This window comes from Chenopodium album, chromosome 17 (genome assembly GCF_948465745.1).
Source record: "Chenopodium album chromosome 17, dcCheAlbu1.1, whole genome shotgun sequence".
Lineage (NCBI taxonomy): Eukaryota > Viridiplantae > Streptophyta > Magnoliopsida > Caryophyllales > Amaranthaceae > Chenopodium > Chenopodium album.
Genome location: NC_137850.1, coordinates 26264020 through 26287063, shown reverse-complemented (window position 1 = coordinate 26287063; position 23044 = coordinate 26264020). Strand labels below are relative to the sequence as shown.

The 23044-nt window shown below is 34.3% G+C and overlaps 3 long non-coding RNA genes across 3 annotated transcripts; 2 read left to right on the top strand and 1 right to left on the bottom strand.

Annotated features, from left to right (window-relative positions):
• Window positions 1–2523: 2523 nt before the first annotated feature.
• Window positions 2524–4134, bottom strand: LOC145587717 (uncharacterized). The gene is made up of 3 exons (XR_014101383.1): window positions 3832–4134; window positions 3522–3610; window positions 2524–2686 (listed from the first exon to the last, which is right to left on the bottom strand). It is a non-coding gene; the product is annotated as an uncharacterized LOC145587717 (long non-coding RNA).
• An 11971-nt stretch (window positions 4135–16105) lies between these two features.
• LOC145587715 (uncharacterized) lies at window positions 16106–19122 on the top strand. Its single transcript, XR_014101382.1, has 4 exons — window positions 16106–16374; window positions 17791–17844; window positions 18346–18410; window positions 18642–19122. It is a non-coding gene; the product is annotated as an uncharacterized LOC145587715 (long non-coding RNA).
• Window positions 19123–20375: 1253 nt separating this feature from the next.
• On the top strand, window positions 20376–21769 carry LOC145587714 (uncharacterized). The gene is made up of 5 exons (XR_014101381.1): window positions 20376–20534; window positions 20994–21054; window positions 21160–21275; window positions 21391–21541; window positions 21639–21769. It is a non-coding gene; the product is annotated as an uncharacterized LOC145587714 (long non-coding RNA).
• Window positions 21770–23044: the final 1275 nt, after the last annotated feature.

Sequence of the window (23044 nt, the reverse complement as noted above, 5' to 3'; positions counted from 1 at the left end):
TTCTTTTCTCTTGACAAAGAGAAAACCTCCACTTGGGATGGAATAAAAAACGCTTTTATTGACAGATATAAGTGTAATATTCAAGTCAAAACCGACTATAGACAACTTGAGATGCTAAAACAAAAAGAGAATGAAGACTTTACTTCTTTCTTTAATAAGTGGAGGAAAACTTCCGCTAAAGGATGTTTATCAAGAATCTCCAAGAGAAGTATTCGAAGCATTTAAAATATCAATATCATTTGAATACTTTCAAGGCCGTCTATGACATCGGTATCGAAATCGAAGATAACCTCGTAAAACAAAAAGCTACTAACAATAGTAACCACAGTGGCTGGAAAGGAAAGAAGAACGACAATCCTTCTTCTTCCGAAAACGCCCACTCTAGTAACAATGTTAGTACCTTTGACCATAACGGTGTCTTAGCCATGGGTAATCAAGGATCTAAAAAGAAACCCAAAAGATAACTCACACCCATTGGAATGACCTATGATGTGCTTTCGATCGTCTCTATGATCGAGGGTTAATCAAACCTATTGGCCCTACTGAGGATCCAACGCCAGAAAAAGCGATCTTCGAGATGGGATTGCAAGTATCATCAAGGAAATGGTCACGCCACCGATGAATGCTACAGGTTTCAAAATCTCATTCAAGATCTCATAGAAGCAAACAAGATCCCATTGCCTCTAGCTAACAAGAAGACTGGGTGATGATAAAGCAAAAGATATAAGGCAGGCTTCAACGACAAGATTTTGTGACCTCTTTTTCTATTTTTCTTTTATTCTTCATTTCCCCAATAAATCTAGCATAGGCACCTTTCACTTTCCTTAGATATACTTTGTAGATTTTTTCTTTTTCCCTTTTAATAAAATGAGCATTTATTTTCTTGCATATGATCATTGCATTGCATAAAAAAAATAAAATAAAAAAAAAAAACATGTTGAATTAAGCACAAGGTATACCAGTGATTAGAGGCACCCCTTGTAGCCTATCATATCATCTTCACCCTTTCAAATATACAATCCTTTTTTTTGACAAACCACTTTGAGCCCCGTCTAACGATAGACCTTTCTTTCTTCAACCCATATCTACCTAACCTTGGGATGGGACAGCGTGCAATTTATGCAATTTTATAAAGCTTGAGTGATTTCAAAAGATCAAAATAAATAAAATAGCAAAAACAATAAAAGTGTACAAAAGGGCAAGTGTTTCAATGTCTTTGATATGAACACGTCTCAGATTGCATCTCTTATCGAGTGCTCGGTACCGTGCCTGAGAAACATGAATGCCAAGTGAGTGATAGACTGCATGATCGGGATTGCCCACACTTATCCAAATAAAAAAATGACAAAGCGAAAAAAATGAGAAAGCAAAAACATAAAAGAGAATTCAAAAGTGAGGAAACCTCAAGCATACAAATACAAAGATTCAAAAGCAAGGTTTCACACCTTGGGGGCTTATCTAGGGTCTTGAACCTTTATCCCTTTCTTCTTCAACCTTTAGCCTAACCAAGTTACAACCCTTAAAAGACCTCTTTGAGGTATACACACACTTGTGCGAGGTTCAGCTAGAGCTACGTTCAGCCTGATTCCTAACGGATACGTAGGCAACCTCACATTGGGGTGCAGCCGTAATAAAAATGCATTCATATTTACGTTCATAATTGATCATATCTAGGATCTCCAATACTCATACCTATTCATTTAGAGCTAGACTTGGGGGCTTGATCCCCACATTATTAGCCTACCTAGCCTAAGAGTCACCACCATTTAACTCTTTTCAATATATTCACTAGTGGAAAAATCCTCATCCGTAACGGGCAAAAAGGGGCCATCCGTAACGGGCAGCGTCCGTTACGTATGCGGCCGTTACGGATGGCCATTGTTATTCGTAATGGGCACTGTCTGTTACGAATAGTGAGTTATTCGTAACGGACACCTGAAAAGCCCGTTACGAATAACCCATTATTCGTAACGGACATTTATGTTTCCCGTTACGAATAACCCATTATTCGTAACGGGCTTTTCAGGTGCCCGTTACGAATAATGGGTTATTCGTAACGGGCTTTTTAGGTGCCCGTTACGAATAACGGGGTTATTCGTAACGGGCACCTAAAAAGCCCGTTACGAATAACCCATTATTCGTAACGGACAGGTTCTGCCCATTACGAATACTATGAGATCCAATTAAAAAAAAATCCAGCACATGGCTGGACAGCTAGCTTGAAAAATTATTACGAATACAAGTACAGTATACACTTAATAATTACCGAATAATATACAATCAAGAAAAGCTGCTTTAATTATTTCCTAATAACTAAAACTAAAACAAAGCAAAAACAAATCATTGTAATAATAATTAAACAAGTTTACTCCAATGTTTTTATATCACATATAATTGGGATCATATAAATCATTTGGTAGAAGGGTCCAACTGGGAGTGCAGATAGACCAGATACCACTAAACGGTTATTGCCATTGGCGACTAGATAGTATCTCTGATTTTTCAATAGAAGTGTTGTTTCTTTCTTTTATCTTCACATTTGTGTCATCTCCACTGGTCCCCACATGATCTCTCCAATATCAACCAAATGAGCATCAAATGTCAATGATCAGCCAGAATTGATAGCTTCATCTTTCTTCAAAAATCTCTTATCTATTTGATTTTTGCTGGAGTCATACAGCATAATCTGAAAGGAGGTGAGAAAGGGGTCTATGTAAATAGCAAAGAGACAAGGATTAACATAGCAAAACCCAAAACAGAAAAATTGATTCAGCCTACCCAAGTGAAACCCACAAAAAATCAATTAAGATAATGCAGGGGGGAAATATTTTTTTTTTTTCAGGATGGAAAGGAGGATCACCATCAGTCAGAGATTGGAATCGTTAAATTTGTAAATGTTATGTACCAAACTGCTCTAAGGCTCTTCTAAACTATTCCACTCAAGATACGAAGGCTTATGTATAGGACTAGCAGCTTACTGATTAGACATAAGAATGCATACAAGTTTCTATTCTTAACCAAGCCACACATTAGGTTGTGGTTGTGGTGTTGTAGTTTCTATAACTATATATCAAATGTACTACTCGCATAACAATGAACTTTCCTCTGACCATAATAGGATTTAGTATAGCTCACAGAGAGTGTGAAAGTGTACCTTATATTATAGAAGAAAGGCCCTTTGAGATTCCTAACTCTTAAGCTACGAAATTTACAACAAGTAAACAGAATCATATAGTCAAGTACCTTAATTTTTACGCAATTGATCGACAAGTACGAGATAAACCACCATATTTTACCTTACAACAATACACAACTCAAATTGCTTATTCACTCGAATTTAAAACCTAATTCAAAACTACCACAATAATACAAAGATTTTAATTACACATCAAAACAACCTAATGAAATCAATTTAGATAAATTAAACCTAATAATAATATTATGAATCCCGCTTTATATTAATAATTCTATTTAGAATTTAAAAGGAAAATCAAGAAATTGAATTAGAGAGAAAGATATACCTCACTTCTGGGTTGCCGCAAATATTCCGGATGAGCTGAAACCCGCAAATTCCGACGGCTACACCAACCGATGCAAACAGAGGGTAAACCTACAAAACCCAGTTAACAATTTTTATTAAAAAATATTACAAATTATTATATTTTTCTAATCAAATCTATTTTCCTCCATTAGATCTGATTGAATTTCATCCCAAATCACTAAAAATCCAGTACCCAGAAACTAAAATCAATTAAAAACAACATAAATTTCAAAAAATAAAGTTGAATCAACTAACTTAATATTCGATGATTACAAAGAGAATAATCTTACCTAGCATCGGTTCGTTCAACGACTTAGATCTAAAAAGGAAGAAGCCTACGGGCTTGGTTGTTCGTCATCGACGGTTACACCTCTGCCCAAAACTGATGCCGCTTGGGAGCTAATGTATGAAGCCGCCGGTCTCAAGATGAACGCAATCGCTGCTCAAGGTCTTCTCGTTGCTCCTCAAAATGAGAGGGCCTGAGTTTGAAAAGAAAGAGAAGAGGTGAATGACGGAGAGGGGAGGAGAGGAGAAGAGAGAGAGAGGGAGTGAGGGACTGATGAGAGAGAAAGAGGTGTGACGGCTGTTAAGTGAAAACCTAAAAAGCCGAGTATTGGGCTCTCCTTTCATTAGTTGGGCCATGTTTGGTCATCTACGTGTAATATAGTATTCGTAACGGGCAAAACAGTGTCCGTTACGAATACGTATGTATTCGTAACGGACAAAATATTGTCCGTTACGAATACGTGTACGTATTCGTAACGGACACTATTTTGCCCGTTACGAATATCTTAATTGTAACGGGCAAAGCTTTGCCCGTTACGAATAGCCTGTTACGAATGAGATTTTTTCCACTAGTGATTTTTCCACACACTTAGCCCTTGTGGCCTAACTTTAGTGTCACTATCACACACATTACAGATACATGACCAAATATACTTCCCTTAGGAACCCTTTGTCATGAAATCTTAACACAACGTTGAAGCATGCCCTGTCATATCAACATCACTCATTATCATAATCATCATTATATCGCTAAGTATGAAGTGCTTAGCCTCCGTGCCTAAGTTACCCAAATACTTTCATCATTGAGTCAACAATTGAGATAGCCTAGGATGAGTTAATCCTTGCACCTTGAGAGATAGTATCAAACAACGTTTGACTAAACTCATTCAACATGCACCATCAAAAACTTCTTCCTTTTTGCGTCTTTCTTTTTCGGAAGAAAGTCGGTACCCTCCACAAAAATGACGGAAAATTTTTGTTTTTCTGCATTTCGAGTCATGTACATATCGAGCTTTATGAGTCAACACTATACACACACGAGTCACACGAAGTGAGTCATCATTAAGTCAAGTTTATACCTTGAGTCATGTCAAGTCAATGAGTCAAGCAACACTAAGTCTTAGGTCAACCCTAAAGAAAGATAAGCAAAGTCCTATAGTCCAAAATATAAATGCAGGTACATTCCAGTGAGCAAGAACATTCCCGAATTTTTTCGAAAAACCGCAAATGAAAACCTGACTCCAGCGTCAGACGACAAGGCTGTCGCTTGGCGACAAAATCTGTCGCCTGACGACAGAGCGAGGACGCGGCGACAGCGGTTTCCAGCATGCGCCAGAGAAGCAATGAGATAAATGGCCCCATATTGGATTAAGCGGACCTCATACAGCAATTTCGGGTTCCTTGGTACGCCAATTAGCCCTTATAAGCAAATTAACATGATTAGTAGTCGGCTCGATTACAATCACAGTAAGTGATTGACCTGACGACGATCGTCTCACTTAGCTTAAGCGCCCAAGCATTGGCTCATTACAAGCATCAACGCATCGGTTCAAAAGTAAGCACTTATACGACAATTTTTCCAAGATTGGATTGTCATCCCCAACTGACAATATTTCCAAATGTGGATTGTCGCGCATTCTTCTTAAACGATAATTTTTCCAAGATTGGATTGTCATCTCTAACAAAGTTTCCAAGCGTGGATTGTCGTGCTCCTGCTATGTTTGGCAATTTTTCCAAGATTGGATCATACACATAGTTCCCTATGGCAAAATTTCCCAAAGAATTGTCGTAGGTCTCTACTCATCATAAGTTTCAGTAAAGGTTCCTCAACGTGGATTGTCATTCATTTCAGTAAGTGGCAAATTTTCCCGAAGTGGATTGTCGGTCGACTCTTTTTTGCAAATGTTCCAAGACGCGGATTGTCAATAGTGGCAATATTATCCTAAAAGGATTGTCGCATAGCGTTGGCAAATTTCCAAGGTGGATTGCTTTCAAAAGTTATATTCCAAGATGTGGATTGTCGATCGTAGCAAAGTTCTTATGACAGAATGGATTTTGGCAAATTTTCCGAGATACAGATTGTCGCTTCATCGTAGCAACATTTCCAAGGATGGATTGTTACGTGGCATCGACAACTTTCCCTAAATTGGATTGTCATACATCATACAAGAGTCGTGTTGACAACTGTTCCTGAAGAAAAGAGGATTGTCATCACCCAAAGCATCAACAGCAAAAGCAAGTTCAAGCGAACTTTAAAGGATCAACAAGCGTTGGTCTTCGGTGATATTCTTTAGAGTATTATCGCAACAAATGAGGATCGCTTCAAGCGAAGCAACCTTCGGTCATGTTCCCTGGCTTGCGGAAGATGGTCACAAAGCAATGGAGATCGTTTCAAGCGAAGCAGTCTTCGATAGGATTCTCTAGCTTGCAGAAGACTATCACAGCGGAGATTGGAGGCAGTTACAAACGTAGCAGTCTTCAGGCGGTATCCCCTAGCTTGAGGAAGATCGTCAAAAGCAACAGGATGACGTTCCCTAGCTTGTGGAAGGTTGTCACAACAGCAAACACAACAAATCGGTTACTCCCAGAGATGTGTGCTCAACGGTGCAAGATACGCGTTTCTTAAATCTTTTATCTGTTTTAACTAATGCTAGTTTGTAGGTATCGGCGTTATAAGAGTGATTTAGGATCGCAGAACGTTCTGAATCATTCTCCGTCCCTATCACTACTTTGATTTTTGTTTTCGAAACTTGCGTTTCTCCAAACCTAGTCAAAGTGGGGGCTTCTGTAGACACCCAAATGTGTCTCCCCAAAACCAAACCCGGTGATGAATACTTTTCACGTCGAATCATAATCGAATGAAGTGAAAGTGTGGAAAGTCTAGTGTTGCGGTTAGTTTTTATTTCTCTTCTTTCTCTCCATTTTCGAAAACCTATTTTATGAAAATAGCCAATCCAGTTTAATTTGGTCCATGGCAAGGGTCAAATAATAGTGTATTTGGATTAGGCTCGAAAAGAGCTTTCCAATGATATATTATAATCCCAATTCCGATGAATAATGAGGAAGTTATGGCCAAATTACTAAACTGGGTCCGGTTTGACCTTTATATGCGGCCCAATGATCTAGAGGAGGGCCTATTATGATTTATCATTCCTAATGCAATTAGGATTGATTATAGTCTTCTAGAATCTTCTAGAAGGTTCTTTTGAATCCTAATGTAATTAGCATTGATAATAGAGTTTTATTTAGAATAAAAGAAGTATTTTAAATGAAATTAGAGTTTTACCCCTCGTACGTTTAATTTTATCAAAAATATGAAAACGTGTGAAAAAAATGCCTACAGCGCCGCACCACAGGCTGTTGCCTGGTGACAGGCCTGTCGCGCGACAACACGCCTGTCGCTCGGCGACAGAGGTTTGTGTGTCGACAGCGTCGTGTTTTATTCTTCTTGAAACTCTGATTCTTTTTTATCATATTTCGGCTGATTTTCGTTATAAATAGCCTCCTTAAACCTCTGTTTTTAATTACCAACTCTCATCAAGAATTTCTTAATACTTTCTCTCTTTCTTTCTAAACCAACTTTTCACAAACAAAATTCCGCATTCACAAGATCTAGACACACCTAGCCAAGTTCGAAGTTGCCTTCTCCCTAGACGTGAAAGGTTATAATTTCTGAGGGTTTGGTCCCAAATCTCTATTTTAATTATTTAATTTAATTGTTTGATTTTATTTTCCTTGAAGTTACTAACGCGTGTATTTTGTTATTAGAAAGAGATATGAGGCATCCAAGTAAGTACTTTAATTGTTTAATTGATCTTATGATATAGAAATCATGTTAAGATTGTTATTTTGGTTCCTAGTATCATGTTAGGATGTTTTCCATAGTATGATATTTAGAGTGATTTGCTTATATCAATTATGATTTCTAGGATGCTTCCTATTTTCTTTCCTAATAGCATGTTAGTATCATGTTAGGGCTAAAGCTTTGATTTTTATTGTTTAGTGACATGCTAGGGTTTGTTATTAATCTTGTTAGTATCATGCCTAGGATCTTGCTATTAGTAGTATGCTTTAACATGATTATTTTAATTATGATTGTTATTATGATTATGATTATAATTATTATAATTTATTATTATGTTGCTTGATGCTTATTCATTATTATTGCTTGATCACGCCTTTTATGTTTAAAGGGAATTTGTACTTGTAATCACGCCTAATAAGATAACTAATAATCTTGTTTAGGGCTAATATGATTTTAATTCAAGTGATCGCCAATAATAGTTTTATTTGTGCATTAAATTCAACCAACATAGATAAACAGGTTTAGGGTTAAACCTATTGATTGCATGTTAGTCAGAAAGCGCACATGAATACGAGAAGAATAAAGTAGAGGCCTATTGTTAGGGCAGGTTCTTTCTCTTTTAGATTGGATTTGTACCTTCATCCCCGAACACCAGTCATGGTTCCAGACCTATTGGAGTTCACGATCTCTTGGATCATTAAAGGGTGTAACCTTCATCCTGTGAACGGTTTACAAGTTCCTAAAACTTGTTGGCGACTCTTTTGCTCTAGCTTCCTTCCCTTTGGACGCCACCATGCTTAAGTGTATGATCACAGTGGGGTTCAAGTTTGGGGTAATGCTTGAAATATTCCCTACAGGTTGCTAATTAGATTAATAGCTCGGTTTAATTAATTTTAATCTCGTTTTAATTAGAACTTTGGCTCCTGAACCCAGATTTCCACCCAAGACTAGTGGATTTTGGGTGAAATCGATGTTTTGGAAGAGATTTGCTTCTTTCATGGTTGTGAAAAGGCCAAATTCTGCCTAAAAATGCCTGTTTCAAGGGATTTTTTCATTTTGACGAAATTTTTTAAACCTTGAATCTTAATGGCATATTAACTATGATTATGTGTATGTTTCTTTCCTTTAAGCTTCTGCAATTATAGACCCCTTTTAAGCATGATTATTATATAGTAATTGGTGCTTAAATGGTTGGCTCAATTTTTCACAAAATTGCAAATCAATTGCTTTAAGTGTGAAAAGTTTGTGTTTTGAAGCTCTTACGTATTAAAGATGTAACCTTTAGTTATTATAGTTGGTTAGAACTTTATGTTACTAAATTCCATGATTGTTTATTGAACTTTCTTGATTTAATCATTTTTCAAGTTGATTAAAGTCATAAAGTTTCAAACTTGTGATTGAAATTTAATTAATTTTCATATTGGGAGATGTAATTTTTTCAAAGATTCACAAGTTGACGTTGGAATTTTTCATTGAATATTTATGTTCATTATCCAGCTCTTTTTAATTTTGTCAAGTCTCATGATTAATTTATGTTGGTTAAATTAATAGTGAGAATAGCCCTTCATTTTTGTAGCATCAAGTTGAACAAAATTTTATTTAAAGAATAGTTCTTGGATTAATTTTTTTTTGCACTTAAATGAATTTATCAAGTTGGACTTGTTTTAAATTTTATTTTTATATTTGCAGAAAGTGCGTGATCAAGCAATACAATAATATCATGAATAATCAAGCTGTGTATGATTGACACAAAAATCATCATCATCATCATAACACCCTTAAAATAAATTAGCAAAATCCTAGGCATGATACTAAAATGATTAATAACAAATCCTACCATGTCACTAAATAATAAAAATCAAAGCTTTATTCTAAACAGTATACTAGAAATCATAAAAGCATCATAAAATGATACTAGGAATTGAAATAATATTCTAAGCATGATTTCTAAGGGAATAATTAAGTAATCGAATTACTTGCATTGATGCCTCTCAAGAAAGAGAGAGAGAAAGAATAAGTTTTATCTTAAAGAGAGAAATAGATGATGATTGTTGGTGATCAAGCTTGTTGATGATTGAAACGAAGGAAAACGACCTCTATTTATAAGAAAAAAGAGGGTTGAAGAATTAGAAAAGATTAAAATTCGAATTGAAATAAAACTCCTTTTATCGCGGCGAGATGGCTCTATCGCAGCGCGATATAGACATTAGTATTTGCGGTTTTTGTTTTTATCATAACTTTTGATCCAGAAATCGGAATAAGATAAATAATATGTCGTTGGAAAGATCTTGAAGTCTACTTTCAAAAAACTAGAATAAGATTAAAATAATATTTAAAATAATATATATGTCCGAAATAGTTTAAGGGTGTTAGTTTTGGATAGAGTTTGGTATTTCATTCATATCTTTTTAACTATAGCTCAGAATTGGGATTATGACATATCATTGGAAAGATAATTTCAAGAGATATCTAACCATTAAGGATTTGGATAAAAATATGAGTCACGAAAATCATATCTGAATATCTTTCAATTCGAACAGGATTAGGATTTTCAAAAAGAGGAGTTTTCTTCAATTTCAAACTCTTTATCTTTATCTTTGGGGAAAGATAGATTGGGACCTTCTAAAGACTTCCATAAGAGACTTCTAGAATATTGTAATGAATCCTAATTGTTTTAGGATTGGAATTAAGAATAATGGACCCTCCACATGATCATTGGGTCGTCGGTAAGGCTTGGTTTGGGCCTAGGACACTACTACAAAATTGGGCTTAAGTAACATCCATTAGTAACACTCTAAACGTTTCATGATTGTTTGATTTTTTACGTAACACTTTTTCTTTAACATTATGGTATTAGGTAATATTTTTTGTAACACTTCCTTATTATGTAATATTTTATTGTAACACTTTGATATTAGGTAGCACTTGATTGTAACATTTTTTTTTTAAAAAAACGAAAAATACATAACTTGATATGCTCAATCCTTTTTTTATCAAATATTTTTATTAAAATCGACCCTCATAGCTTTTTTCCTCGTATTTCTCCATCCCTCAAGCTTTATTTTTTCTCTTTCCTCCTCCCACTCTCTTAATCATCGTTCTCTCTCCTCTATCCCTCCCTTTCTCTTCCCTCCTCTTCTCAAAGATGAAAATGCAGCCGTAGCCGCAGCTGTAACCACATCCACAACTACAAAAAAAATGGCGTAAGATCATGAACTAGAGGAGAGGGAAGCTCGAGTAGTGGTGGTGTTCGATACTCCGATTATGAGCTCAATTTCACCTATCAAACCCTAATTTATATCATGAAACTACATCACTATTAGGTTTCTCTTCTTTCCTATTTCAATTTCATGTTTAATTGCCATAATATTGATTATAATTGTTTATTTTTTAAGATTAGGGTTTCAAGCTCAACACACTATTCATACAAATTACACCAGTGTTAAAATAGAGAGAATGATAGGGAGCATAAGTTTACAGTCACGACTTTGCAACACCCTCTTTTGCTCTTGTTTAGGTCCCTCTTTCTCTCTTTCTCTCTCTCCTACACTTTATCTTTTGCTTTCATTGTTTATTGCTTAACCAAATTACTGATTCACCACTTTAATACTTATATTTTCAAACTCTAATATGATTTTTTTTTTCACTTTTGTGCTTAATTGTTGATTGGATTAGTTTAATCAGTAGTATTCTCCATGTATATTGCAAAAATGTGATTGCTAAATTAGTTTTAGTATGTACGAAGTTCTATTTATTTTGATATAATTCTGTAACGTATTTGATTGTAAATGGAAAATTAAGTCTATTAGTTTTAATTTCATAAAGTTGTAGAGTGTTACAATCTGACATCGTATTTTGTTAGTTATGTATAAAAATATTGATGTTTGATTGGTTATTGGATGAAATACCAAGCAAGGAACCTGTATGTAGATTGCAGAGTATATCTTGAAATGTGGCAATTTGTGAATTTGGGGATATGGTCTTAGGTTTGAGAAGTTTGACCCTAGTTTTTGTATCAGGTAGTTTGTAGGTGGAATGTATGGTTTGTAAGTTCTTGTAAAATGATTGATCGTTCCAATCTTTCCCTTTTGCTATATGTGTGTGCGTTTAGCTCGTTTTGAAAATGATAGGACCATATCATTTATACCACTAGAAGGGTCGTTTAATCTCATGAAATATCATCTATACCATTTATGTAAATTGTTACTTGCAATTTTTTTTCTGCTATACTATACCTCTTTCCTTCAATATTTACTTCATTCCCGAGTTTTGCATACCCCTTTATATTCTATGCATGTTTACATTCATCAATCTTGGGGAGTTCTTGAAACTAATGGTGATGTGAACACAACAATTACAAGTATAACCTTGCAGGTTTAGGGAAGAAATGGATTTAAAGGCTCGACATATGATTTAACTTGCTCTTTCTAATGAAATATTGAGAGTTGTTGCTAAAGAAATTAATGTAGCATTTTAACATTATACTATTCTAGATTATACTTTAAGATCTTATCAAAAAAGAAAAAAAATTATACTTTAATAGATAATTAACAAAGTGAGGTTTATGTCCCACTGCCATCTTGAGCACAAGATGTTTGCCTCACCTCCAAGATTCATAATCATCCATATTCCATAATTATTCCTATAGTAGCTCATTTAATATTTTCCCCTATATCTGTCTTATGATTTGAGCATGTTTATTTTTGCACATATTCTAATCAAACCTGCAGAAATTCAATCGATTTGCATGTGGTTCATGACTACTAGTGCATTGTAATAAATCAAAAGGCTTAACTTTGCAGATTATTTTACCTGTTGCCTCAATGTAGTATGGTATTTTGCTTCTAGTGTAAATTTTGGAAATACTTCCATCCTTTGTGCTGAAATTAATGTGGCAACTTCCTACTTCTAGTTTCAAATGACATTTTAATCGAGTTTAGAGAAAAATACAACCTGTTTTTAATGGCATAGATTGAGTAGCAGCCTGAAGTTATATATGCATATTGATTGAGTTCAGAGCAAATTCCAGCATGTCTTTTAGTAGAAATGTAAGCTCATGTAATGAAAGGATCGGATGAATATAAACTAAGTTTTGCTAACTAAAACCTTTTTTTTCCTGATTTACTAGTATCATGTGCATTGTGGAGACATGCAGTCACTACATTTTATTAACCGAGTTAAAAATTTCAGGATTGATTTTATTTAATAATAAAGAAAATTGGGCCTTTGTAGTGTAGGTTCTATGTAGTTTCTTTTGGTGCTACACAGATGGATTAAAAATGATAGTACTTGATAGAGTGCTTAGTTCTATAATGTGTTATCTAATGTAGTTATTTGCTTGTTGGTGCAGAATACTATAGATAAAATAAGTTCATCTTTTTTTTTTCCTTTCTGTTTGGGCAGTTACTAGGAATTTAAGCAGTTGGAGGGGTGGTAGTTGTAGGTCATGGACTAACTAGCAGATTGGTGTGTCATCTTTTTGCTTATGTTGGCAGTCTAATGGATTCATATGCAGAGGAGCAGATCCTTCCTGTTAGCAGAGTTGTCCCCGTTCCGCCTTCTATTGATCTTATCACTGCATCATCTACCATGCTCAAGGGATTAACAACTCAATATTTAGTCCATAGCCGTTTCAAGATACACTGCGTTCTTCTCTCTGTGGTTATTGATTATATATAGGCCTGTTAAAGTGTAAATTTACCCTCTCTGAATGAACTTTAGACTAGGACTTGGTTCTCATACTTTTCCCTTATTTTTGTTGTGTATTTGTAAATAAAGTTATGCTCCCCTATGACAATGACTTAGCTTTATATGTCTAAGCTTGTTATTCAACATTTAATTTCATGACAATCATTAGCACATCACCCATGTCATTTATCATTTGCAAGTGCAATAATGCTCTGAATTCTCTTTTTACTTGTTTTATAAGTCACAAGTAGCTTGCATATGAAACACATATACCTCAAGAATCACTCATGAGGTCGACAATTGAAACAGTACCACAAGTATATTTTTAAGAAGTGATTTTTTTATTTTATTTAATATATATATATATATACTTTTTTGCATTATTTAGATTCAAATTTTAGCATGATAAAGGGTTGTTATAAATTATAATATTGTCTATTCTTCTAACTTATACTGCAATATTAAGATGTTTCCTTATAGCTGAATTAATGCAGATAGAAGTAAATTGTTGCCCACTTCTTCATAGCAAGTATATGTCCTTAGATTTTGATGCTTGTTGCTGCTGCTTTTGTTGCATGTTGCTGCTGTTCTGCTTCCGAGCTACTACTGTTCTGCTGCGGAGCTACTACTGTTCTGCTGTTGTTTTGTTTTCGAGCTGCTATTGTTTTACACATTGTAAATTTTATTTGTTGAAATTGTAATATTACAAGTATATATATATATATATATATAAGTTTGTTTATCAATATTACTTTTTTTTGGCATAAAGGGCACTAGTTCAAGGGGAAAACCGGTGCCCTTTATTGACGTTAAGGGCACCAGTTTGGCCCTTAAACCAGTACCCATAACCTCTGCCATGGGAAAACCCCCCCCCCCCCCCAAAAGGCATCGGTTCAAAACCGGAGCCCTTAGTTTTGAATTGGTGCCCATTACACTTTTTACTAGTGAATAATAAAATGTTACTATTAATTAATAAGGTGTTACATGAGTTTGCAAAAAGTGATACATAATATCGAATATAGTGATACCAAATATCAGAAGATGATTGAAAATATTACCTAATAATCAACAAGGTGTTACATTAGTTTAAAAAAGTGATACATAATATCGGACAAAGTGTTACTATACAATTGAAAAGTGTTACTAAAGTTAAGTAAATGTTACATAAGAAATAAAAAGTAACACTTTAAAATGATACTAATTATATTAAAAAGTGTTATATAAGAGATTTTATAGTAACACTTTTGCAAGTATTACCATACGTTACCCAAAGTGTTACATAGTACCTAAGGTAACATGGGCGGATGTGTCACCCACTAAGGTGTTACCTATTGTCTATAATAACACTTTTACCACTTTATGTAACATTTTTTGGGTGTTACTTAAGGTTAGTTATGTACTAGTGGGATTATAATATATATTTGGAAACCTCTTTTTAACCCCATCCAACTACACAATTATTTGACCCAGATTATAGACCAAAATAAACTGGTTTTGACATTTTTTATAAAAAGGACACGAAATGAATGAGTTTAAGGACACAAAATGAATCATTTTGGGTTTAAAGGCACGAAATAAATGATTTTGGTTTTAAAAAAAAACTAGGAAAAGGTAGAAATGGTCAAAGCTAAAGGGAAATTCATGAGACTCTACAACTCTTCACCGAACTCGATTATCAAAGACGTGAAAGGTACTCATCACCGGGTTTGGTTTTTGGAGAGACACAATCAAGTGTCTACAATAGTATATCTAGGTCCCGGTAATATTGAGATTGCTTTTCAAATTAAAAACCCAACATCCCTTTGATAATAAATGATGGGTCATGCCAAAGTTGGGTGTTATTTTTATATCTTAGGTAACTTGGGGTAAATCAAGTTTTGCATTCTTAATTAGTTGTGCTAAACAAGGTTGCCTAAAGAGTTTAGAACCTTGAAGCAAAGGGTAATAATTAAACATGTGATGATTAATTATTTAACCAAGAGTTGCAATCAGTAAAGAGTTTACGTACCTTGAAAATGTAATGGTTGATGGTAGGGCCAAAGTCCGATCAATTATTACACGAATAAAGGATATTGAAAGCACTTAATTCAATTAGGACATATCAATATTGAATAAAGTGTTAAAGTAGTCTATGGTTTTAATTTAGGTGCTTTTATGATAAATATAGTTAAATTTTGCGTTTTTTTATAAGTAATGTTTCGTTCTAATTTTATTATTATATATATAATCTCTTCGATTGAAAATAAAGTTGAGAAACTTTTTCAAAAGCTTAAAAGATAATATATAAACCTATATTCCAATTTTGTTAAGATGGTTATAAAAGGCAAGTTTTAGAAACCCATGTCACATGTCTAAGGTTAGTTTCATTCAACTCAAAACATTTGAGTAAAATTCCAACACCATCTTCATTTTGAAAAGTGTTTCAAGGGTTAGCATGAGATGGGAGGTATGAACCCTCAAAAAGACAAGTATGGAAATCCAATGAAATCTCTTATTTTCAATGTGATTGAATATAAGAAAGTGATTGGAAGTTTTCATGATCAAATGACATTATTATACACCCATTTCATATGGACAAGTAGAAAAATATAAATGAGCATCGATAAATGCGCATCAGTTATTAAAAATCGGTGCGAAAAAACATGGCGGGATTTAATGAAAAAGTAATCGCACCGGTTCAAAGCAAACCGGTGCGAACTTATGTCAATGGCACCGGTTCAACCGGTGTGAATTGAAAAATAGCCTTTTTCGTTCTCTTTCCTCTCTCACACTCTTTCGGTCTTTCCCTCGTCTCTCCTCTCTAATCCTCTCTCTTGCTCTCTCTTCTCTCTCTTGCTCTTTTCTCTCCTCGCTAGCTTCCCACCGCAGCCAACACCAGCGCAACCCTCCTCTATTACAGATCCTCTCTCCACGCTAGCTTCCCACCATGAAAGTCGACACTTCGCGAAGGCGGTGACAGGTGTTTAGAATAGCGTGTCGCTAATAGAGATGTTAAAGCAAACCTTAAAAAACCAGGAGAACGATGCTCTCTAATGGAGATGCTGCTTCTTACCAGGTTTTTACATCCCTTTTTTTTGTTTCTTTTGTATAATTTGGGTTTTAATTTCGATTTCGTTGAGTTTTAGGGTTATGATTTTGGATTTTGTGATTTTGTTGCTGTGTTTGGGTTTGATCGAGTTTGTATGTGATATTTGATTTTGAGTTCGATTTTGTCCCTCTTGTTAGAACATAATTAAGTTTTTGATTCCTGGAAACCCCTTTTTGAGTTTTCTACTAATTTTAGATATCTAGGCATTTACACTTAGTTCAGATTATGGGTTTGAAATGGGTATGTGAGAAAGGTTGTTTATAAGTGCTACTAGTTTTTCCTGTTAATTTGTCTGAATATTTGGTTTAAATTATATAATTTGGCATCAAATTTGTTAATTAATTATCTACTTTGTGCTGGAATTTGTGCAATTGGAAGAGACTTGATTTTTTTTGGTTTCCTTGTTAATTTTTCCCTCTAATTTCCTGCTTTAGTTTACAGTATTTGATATGTTATGTGAGATCTAGGGTTTCAAAATTAAAACTTGTTATATGTCCTAAATGCTATTGCAGAAAGTGGCAATAAGTTGAAATGGGTGCCCTGTCTCTTTTTCAGCCGTAAATTGAAACGGTGACCTTATCCCACCGCGATTTTCAACTTATTGAATGGTTCCAAAATTAGTTAAGATTTAAATGGTGAACATCATTTTGATCCTGTAATCCATTTGGGGTTATCTATCTTTGCATTCGAGTGTTTTAATGTTCAATAAGATTTGGTTGTAAAAACCCGAAAATGGAGTATATTATAGTTTGGTATAGAAAGGTTAGAGATGAGTACTCATTGCTTAGCTGTGTAAAAAAGTGTTCATGAGGTGTGACTCGTATAATTGATCGATGAACTTGGACTAGCCCATCATATAAGTGTTTCAGAACCAACTTTTCTATTAGTAACTGTGTAGGTTATATATAAGTGATACTACAAATAGTGATTGTTGTCATCGTGTACTAATCCAATTGTAGATAGTTCACAAAAGTTTTGTTTTAGGGGTTTACCACTTCTTTTTTTTTTTTTTTTTTTTTTTCAATATTTTCTTGCAAGCTTCCCAAGTTCATGAAATTCAACCTGGTATTTGTGCTTACCCAAGGAGTCCAGCCTATAGGCTAGGGACAAGTGCAGCGGTTGCCCTTCTAGCTGCTCAAGTTATTGTTAATGTTGCAAGCGGTTGTATTTGTTGCCGACAAAATCCCTATAATTCAATTACTCATTGGACTCTTGCCCTTATTTGCTTTATTATATCCTGGTATCTCTCTTTCTTTGCTTCATTAACTCATGTCTAGGCTTTGCATCATGAAATGCTTAAATTTGGAAATGAGGCTTTGTATTTTTGAAGTCTTACAGCTTCTTAAGTTCTTCTAAGATCACTGACATTTATGTCTTGATCAGACTTTGCTCTGCACCAACTCTTGATTTGTCAAGTGCACGTCGTCACTACAGCAGGTATGAGCATTGTAGTGATAGCATTTAAACATCAAGCTATACAATTGAGTTATTGACCATTGTTGGAGGGTTCATTGGCTCTCTACTATTTATTTTCTTCTTTATATTGAGTTCGGCATTTATTTTTTCATTTGTTTGAGCTCGAGTTCTAATAATTCTATTAGATATTTTGTCTTACATGTGACTAGATTTTATTCCCTCTGTCCTAGTTTACTTGCAACATTTTGATTGGACACGCTTGTCAATGCACATGTTTGACCGTTGATATCTTTTATTATATATTTATATAAGTTATACAAAGTTTATATTAAGAAACTATTCATTAAAATAGACCCAACAATATCTTACGTGATTGCATTGACTTTTATATAATAGTTAAAAAAGATGGTCAAAGGGAGAAGTGTGAATAGTGCAAAGAGTCAAACTGTTGCGAGTAATTTGGGACGGATAGAGTAGCTTGATTAGTAATTTGTGTTTTTGTTTGTTTGTTTTCTATTGCAGTTCATTGTGAATCCAGAATAAGGTAGATCTAGAAATGCCGACTTTACCTTGTCTGCCTCCTAAGGGTAATACCATTATTTGTGGCTTTGTGCCCCTTCATTTTTTTTTTTTTTTTTTTCTGGCATTTCACAACTTTACTGTACTTGTTCTGATTTTTATGTACTACACATGCACTTCTCTTGATATTGTTTTTTTATTTATTGTTTTTATTCTGATTTTTGTGTATTGGTCTACACACACACCTCTTCTCATTACGGTGAGATATTACAAACAAGAATAATATTTTGCGACGACAGGAGAAGAAGTTTCAAGGTGCCTAGATGATGGGACAAGTCGTGTTTGTGTTTTACGAGCACAAGGTGCATAGCCTCGCAGATGCTGCCTCGCCAAGGCTGCCACTGCAGCTGCTGCCTTGGCAAGGCTGCTATTGGAGTTGCTGCCTCGAAAGGCTGCTACTGGTCTTGTTTTTTTTAGGATCATCTGAATTTGTCTTAGTTTGTTCATGTGGGATAAAAGGTCAAGGTTGTCACTGCTTCATGCTGCTATGCCCCTGCTGCTGTTCTACTCTACGCTGATGGTGTTCTAATCTACGGTGCTGCTAATCTGCTCTATGCTACTGTTGTTCTGCTCTATGGAGCTGCTAATCTGCACTACGCTACTGTTTTTGTATTATTACAGTCGGTTTGTTTAGAATGTTTAACTATGTCCTGTAACCTTTTTTTGAATGGAAATTGTAATATTATAGCTTTGTGTTAATGAAAAGTTTAAGTTTATATATTTGTTAGTGTTTATATGTCAATTTAAATGAAAAAAAAAAATAATAATTAATTTTTTTGGGCATTATTAGCACCAGTTCAGAACTGAACCGGGGCGAAAAACTTTTTTTTAAAATACCTTTAGGCATTTTTCGAACCGGTTAATCGGTGCTAATAAGTGTAATTGTCACCGGTTTTGAGCCGGTGCGAATAATTGGACTTTTGTGCATCTCTTAAATCTAAGTCGGTTCAAAACTGGTACGAAAAGCCGATTTTTAAACCGTGTGCATTTATATTTTTCTACTAGTGAGAGTTAAATAGTTAATTAAACTCTATTATGAATGATGATTGAAAAGACTTAGCAAAATTATGAAAAGTGCTTAAAGCAGTTAAGCAAAGTATCATTTTGAACCTAAGAGAAATATTTTAAGTGGCTCAAACGGAAAAGGTTTAAGAATATATGAGGACTGCATTAAGAAGTCATAGGCCATGAAATGCAAGCAAGTTGCTACTTCTAAAGTCTAAAACGACTTATGTGTTAAAAGTTGTTATGAACAACAAATGTTTCCAATTGAATAGACCCTTCAAATTATTTAGAAACTACCTTATATAGTTGGAAGGTAAAAGAACGAAAATGTTCCAATTTATGAATTATATTATAGAAATTGATTTAGCATATTATTATTTCTTAAACATATGATGTCATGTTTAGTTCTTTCTCATTGAGAATGTGGTTGAACTAAATGAAGAAATATGGTTAAGGAAGAAATAGACCTACAAGTTTAGAAGCAAACGTTGATACTTCACAAGTAATTAAAATCTTCAAGTTTAGAAGCAAAAGTTGCAACTTTGCACGTAGAACTTACATTTCACCTTACCTAGTAATTGGCTATAATTAAATAACTGTTATTTATTCTTGCCATTATCAGAACATGATTCTATGTAACTAATCACTAAGATTGAAGATTCAAAAACATGGTGTAAATGTTGTTCTATGCTTTATTAAATCATAGTGTGTTTTAAACTGCTAAATAGGTTAAAAGTTCTACATGATAGATATAGATAAACCAATAAAGATATATATATATATATAGAATCAAGATCGCGTGAAAACCAAGACTTATAATAGGAACTACGAACCCTTATACACCGTTGATTGTGTTTCATCGCACGGTGTAGATTTCACCCGCTTCATTTAGGGTATTTTCGTAAATATGCGTTATGAATGACTTTCTGCTCTAATTTTTTCACTGCTTCTCTCCTTTCTCTCTCTTCTTATGACCTTCTCTCTCTACCTTCTAATTCTCTGAACGACGATTTTGTTCTTCGATTTCGCCAATCTATTTCTTTGATTTTGCTCATCTATTTTGTCGAATTCTTCAATTTCGTTCATAATGTTGTTGAATTTGGTGTGATTTGATCAATTCTGCAGAGGTAATTCTTCCGACTTGGTTTTTTTTTTTTTTTGAGTTAGTTATATTTATTAGGGTTTTTCGCATATTAAATTCGTTTATTTGTTCTTGGATCTTCGTTGTTGGCTAATTATGAGCAAGTAAGTTAATTGGTTTAATTTGGGAGGAGTTTAAGATGATTCCAGCCTTGTCTTATACTTTACAGATTGGTTTGTTTACTTTAAATAGTTTTCTATTTACTTTTAAGTAATATTGATTTACTACAAATGTAATGTTTAATCAACCAATGATGGGAAGATAAGTGTTGGAATGGAGGTTCATAATTGCTTCAAATTAGTGTATTGCCTAGTCAGTTGTTGTTCGTGGATGTGTTTGGTTTAATTTTTTGTTTCGAGTTGTTGGGTTTTTTATTGCTTTAATTTGTTGCACGCTAAGTGTTCGACGAAATGCCCGACTTAATGGTATGAAAATGTTATACTAGATTCAGCTTGGTGTTCCAATATTTGGACAAATCAAAGATGAGACTACTCAGCAGCTAAAGAGTAAGATTGAGATTTAATAATCCTTACATTTCTTACAAGGCAATTTCCCTAACTGCTAAAATTACCAAACCTATGCTTATGGAGCATTTGTGTCGATATCTGCAGCTAATATTGAGGAAATACTGACTTTCCTTTATAGCGTTATTGATCACCTTGTTCAATGGCAAGTATTACCGGAAAATAGAAAACCCAATGGTTCTATTATCAACTATTTTCATGAGGTAAACTTTCTCATATCTGCTGCATATAATCCAGAATAGCCTTTAACAGTTTATACACAATTCTAGAGATGATACTTCAAAGCAATTGATTTATGTTCCTATATCTGCTGTTCAGGGCGGATATTCTCAGCCCTTTCTCAAACCATCTCATTTGGACCAACCACTTTGCACTCTTATACTCTCTGAATCATCAATGTCATTTGGACGTACCCTTGTAAATGTGACGGGAACTTCAAAGGGCAACTCATGCTATCTGTGAAACAAGGGTAAGTGGTTATCAATTGTACTTCATACTCAAGGTCTTTTCCTGTGTTCTGTCATTCTCACATTCAATTGGATTTGGCATTTTTGTCATAATGGCAGATCTCTTCTTGTCATGAGGAACAACAACGCAGTCATGGCAAGACATGTCATGTGTGCATCTCCTAGCAAAAGGGTGAGCATCACTTTCTCTAGGGTCTGCCCTGACAGTCTGCACAACCAACATTCGAAACCACTCACTCCTCTACCTCAAGCAATGACTATGTGGTAACCCGGGATGCCAAGCCCACAAGTAATGTCAAATGGAGAGATGGATATGATTCCAAAGTGGGATGTTATCAGAGCTCCAGTTATGATGCTTGCTCCTGTGCGCCCTGCTCTTATGAACCCGAAAAGAATAAAATATTCTAAAACTCAATCATACTTTTGAGTATATTTTATTTACTTTTGAGTATTTTAATTTACTTTTGTGATTTTTTAGTATAAAAAAATAAAATAGAAACCATCAATTGTGCTAACTAATTATTCTTACTCTATAATAGCCTACTAGCTCAATAGGTAGAGCATTGTGCAAGTGCACAAAATATGTGGGTTCGAATCCCACGTAGGTTCTTCTAACGCCTCGAACAGTTGTAATTAAGGGTGTCCATTATTCGGATAAAAACCGAAATCCAATCAAATCCAAACCGAATTATCAATTCGGATCGGATCCAAACTTTAAATCGGATCGGATCGGATTGAATTTTTTTTGAAAATTCGGATTTTCGGATCGGATCGGATTGACGTTGTTCGGATCTAAAAAACCGAAATAACCGAATTATGAAAGCGTTATTTTACAAAAAAAATATTGTTAATATTAATCATGTTAAACTATGTTTATGATTATAACAATATTAATCATGTAAACCTATGTTTTCAATACTTGTATAAATCATGTACTACTATACTTTCAAGAATTGAATTATATTATTGCAATTTTATTTTTATAATCGCAATAGACCCAAAAAAATTAGCAACGTATTTTAATTCGGATTTTCGGATTGGATCCAAATAACCGAATTATAATTCGGATTGGATCGGATTGGATTTGGTAAGTAATTCGGATCGGATTGGATTTGAAAATTAAAAATTGAAATTTATTTCGGATCGGATTGGATTTGGGATAAATCCAATCCGAAAACCGAATGGACACCCCTAGTTGTAATGTATATCATATTTTTATTCTACTTTTGTGTTTTTCTAATTTACTTTAAAATCGAAATTATTTACTACTTTAATGATATTTTAATTTACTTTTTAGCGTTTTTTTTTTTTATTTACTTTACACATAATTTGCTCTACTTTTGATTTTTTTTTCAAGCTATTTTGAGGTAGACGTAGAGTTGAGGTTGGACTTCAGCCAATCTTGAAAAAAGATGATGCTTAAAACCGAGCCTAAACTTAAGGCAACCTAGCAGCTTATATACAAGCAAAATACACTTTTGAGATAGTTATATCTATTTTTAAGC